This window comes from Amblyomma americanum, chromosome 2 (assembly GCF_052857255.1).
Source record: "Amblyomma americanum isolate KBUSLIRL-KWMA chromosome 2, ASM5285725v1, whole genome shotgun sequence".
Classification (NCBI taxonomy): Eukaryota; Metazoa; Arthropoda; class Arachnida; order Ixodida; family Ixodidae; genus Amblyomma; species Amblyomma americanum.
The window spans coordinates 88,406,465-88,409,959 of NC_135498.1; the positions used below are offsets into that span (position 1 = coordinate 88,406,465).

Consider the following 3,495-nt stretch of genomic DNA (forward strand, 5'->3'; position numbering starts at 1 on the left):
GATGGGTTGTATTGCTACTGAAGATCAGCATCCGTTCAGTTCAGTTTGTATCCCTGCAACCTGGACCAAGTTATCTCAAGCACCTGCTGGCTCGGTAGCCTACGCACGTTATCGAGCGGAGAAAAACAACTTTGCCACTCTGTATACAGAAAGAATGGTGACATTTGGAAGCTTGATGCCTGAACGCAGTTCTGTGGTCGCTACAGTGTATTTTCTCGGAAAAGAACAAAGCAAGCATGTGCTTACAACAAGAGTTGAAGCTGAAGAACTAATTAGGCGCAGTGCATTGGAGGTTCTTTGTGGCGCATGTGGCCTGAAACCTGATTCAGCAAAGCACATATCATTCATGGGGAAGTATTTTGCAGAAAAGTGTCGCTTGACCGCTGAGTCTGAAGGGGAGAGCTGTGCTCAATGCAAATACCAGCAGAGACTTACTCAGAACAAGCTGCGCATAAAGAGGAAGCAAGCATGCAGTCAGCCAAAAAAAAAATCAGCAACATTTCTCGTGCTCTGCAAAGAGCGAAGAGAAAATTGGCGGGTGCGCAGCAGCAAGTGGCTCTAATGAAGGCACAGAATGAGACGCTAAGTGAGTCTGCAGTAGAAGCTAAAATAAAGTCCCTCCCCCGAAAGCAGCAACTCGCTGTAAGGACTTGTTTTCATGCTGCTCGACGGAGGTCTGTAAAGGGCATGGCATATGACGACAACTGGATTATCGAATGCATCTTAATGAGAATGCGAAGCCCAAAATTGTATGAGCACCTGCGGAGAGAGAAGATATTTGTATTGCCCGGACGAACTTGCCTGCAGAAATACCTGCAGCAGTTTAAAGGTGGATTTGGACTAAATCCAAATATTTTCAGCGCATTAAAGGAGAAGACAAAGCACATGGATGCCTTTAGATGTCGCGGCGGCCTGCTGATTGATGAAATCAAGCTTTCGGAGCACCTGACTGTGAAATCAACAGGTAAGTCTCATTATTATCTTCAACACTACATTCCTTTGAGCCTGCACTTTACCTATAAGGTCATTCCTGTTTATTTAGAAAGGATCGCACAATCAAATGCTGCTTTGATACTTATTCTGTTGTTTGCCCTTCAGGCAACTTAGAAGGCTTCGTAGGCCTTGGGAAACACACGACAGGTGACCAAAAAGGTGTCCTGGCCGACCATGGCATGGTAGTGCTATTCCAACCTTTCAAGGTGAGGTTAATCATTGCACAATGTATTGTCAAAGTAACTCATTTTTAAATATTTTAATCCCCAGGAAACTGGACACAAGTCCTGGGTGTGTTTGCTTCACGAGGCAACGTGAAAGCGCCCACACTGGCGAAGATAATCGTCGAGAGGACTGTTCTCGCAGAACAGGCAGGCCTCTATGTGGACACTATAACCTGTGACGGGGCCACCTGGAACAGAAGCATGTGGCGTATTTTCGGAATACAAGGTAAGCAAATCGCTCCACACAAGTATAAGCACAAATCAGGTCGTCAGCTATGCGTTCCTATGATATGAATTTACTTGTGATTGAATGGTGCAGAGCGCGACGCCGAAGTACATTATGATGTGTGGGGTCACTTAAAGATTCTTATATATAATGACTACTAGAGGTGTACCCTTTGAATCGGTTGCTAATAAATAAGTGAAATGCATGCTTTGCTTTTAGAGTGATAGCTCTATTTCCTGACCTCTCCGTGCTGTTTCAGGCTGACCACATTCCCGCGTTGACCTTGAAGTAAATCCAAGGTCAAATTAGCACAGCCTGTCTAGCAAGAAGCCTCGTCCGGTGTGTTACGCTGTGGCAAAGTGATGCAAGACCACATGACATTTGACCTTTAAAGGCGATTGCTAGTAATGTCAGATATGATAGGAGCGTGATGACGTCAGTTGAACGCATGGTATTTGCAAAACAGAGCTATCGCTCGTAAACCGTCGTTTAACTGCGTGCAACCACTGCTAAATATTGGTGTAAATGATGACAACACACTGCAATGTTTTCTCGACAGGCTCTTCTCACCGACTGAGGAGCAGTGCGCAGCATCCAGTCGACCCTCGAAGACAACTTTATTTTGTATCAGATTTCCATCACTTAATCAAAAATGTGAGGAATGGTTTTGTCAGCAAGGGCTACATGACACCCTCTGGACATGTCCACTGCGGCATAATTGACGTTGCATGGAAAGCGGATTGTGAACATGTAACGCTCAAGGCAATGCCAAGCATTACGCTTGCACATGTCAAACCAAATTCGTTCGAAAAAATGAAGGTAGACCTTGCCTTCCAACTTTTCGGGGATGAGGTAATTAGAGGAATTGTCCTCCATAAAGACAAAATAGAATCCGTATATCATAAAGTACATCCTACAGAGGACTTTTTGGAGCGTTTCAACAGGCTCATTCGTATAATGACGTCAAGGACAAATGCAAATCCACTAAGGCCTAAGAGTGGCAATCAAGTGTTCTTGGAAGAATTTTTGATATATCTGGACAAATGGGAAGCGTGCACGAAGCCTGTTGGCGGTGGATTTCTTTCTGAAAACACAGCTGCAGGATTAAGGGTAACAACCGAAAGCACGCTCGACTTGCTGACTTATCTTAGCTCAAGTGAAGGCTTCAAGTACCTTCTCACAAGCCGTTTAAGCCAGGACAAGCTCGAAAACTTCTTTGGCATAATCAGGCAGTCGTCGGGCTGCAATGATCACCCGACCGTGTCACAGTTTTTAGTGACCGTAAATCTGATGGCATTTTACGACCTCGCCAAATCGCCAAGGGGAGGAAACTGTGCATCAGACGTGGCCAAAGCATTGCTGAGCCGAAACTCAGTGACGAATACACCCCCCAAAACTCTCTTGTCATCAATAGATGACCTGTTAGAGAAAGGAAAGGTTGATGAGGCTGAGGACATGATTGACTCGGTTGTAGCTCAAAGTGACCATTGCAGCTATGCAGAAAAGAAGAGCCACAGTTCTCTGACATATTACGTAGCTGGCTACGTTGCTAGAAAGACTGTCGCCAAGAATTGTTGCCCTAGTTGCGCGGCTTCTCTATGTACAACACAAAACGAGGCAACCATGGATGTTAACCACTGGTACACGGCACATTTTGACAACGGCGGTCTTGTGTCCCCATTCATGCTCTTTCAGAAGCAATAATGTGCATGGAAGACGCATTTACTACTTTCTTCAGTAAGCACTCTCTGCACGAAGAGAGCTTGGCCGATTTTGGCGGTGAACTCCGCTCGATCATCTTGCCACAACTTGGTTGCCCAGAGCACGATCCAGCAACTAGGCTTTCAGTTGTGAAGTTTTATGTTTTATTAAGGATTAGATTCTATGTTAAAGGGCTAAATAAGGACAGAGAGGCACAAAGGCAACGGCAAAAACTGCTGAAATTAAGACACTGCAACTAGGTAGCTAACATCAAGGACAGTATGTTTTACCTTTATGAATATTGAGTGTCTTGTGTCTTGCCTTAATAGTGTGGTCAGAGCACAGGTTTAG

The 3,495-nt window shown here is 45.0% G+C and overlaps 1 pseudogene; it reads left to right on the top strand.

Annotated features, from left to right (window-relative positions):
- Nucleotides 1–346: 346 nt before the first annotated feature.
- On the top strand, nucleotides 347–1,707 carry LOC144119866 (uncharacterized; annotated as a pseudogene).
- Nucleotides 1,708–3,495: the final 1,788 nt, after the last annotated feature.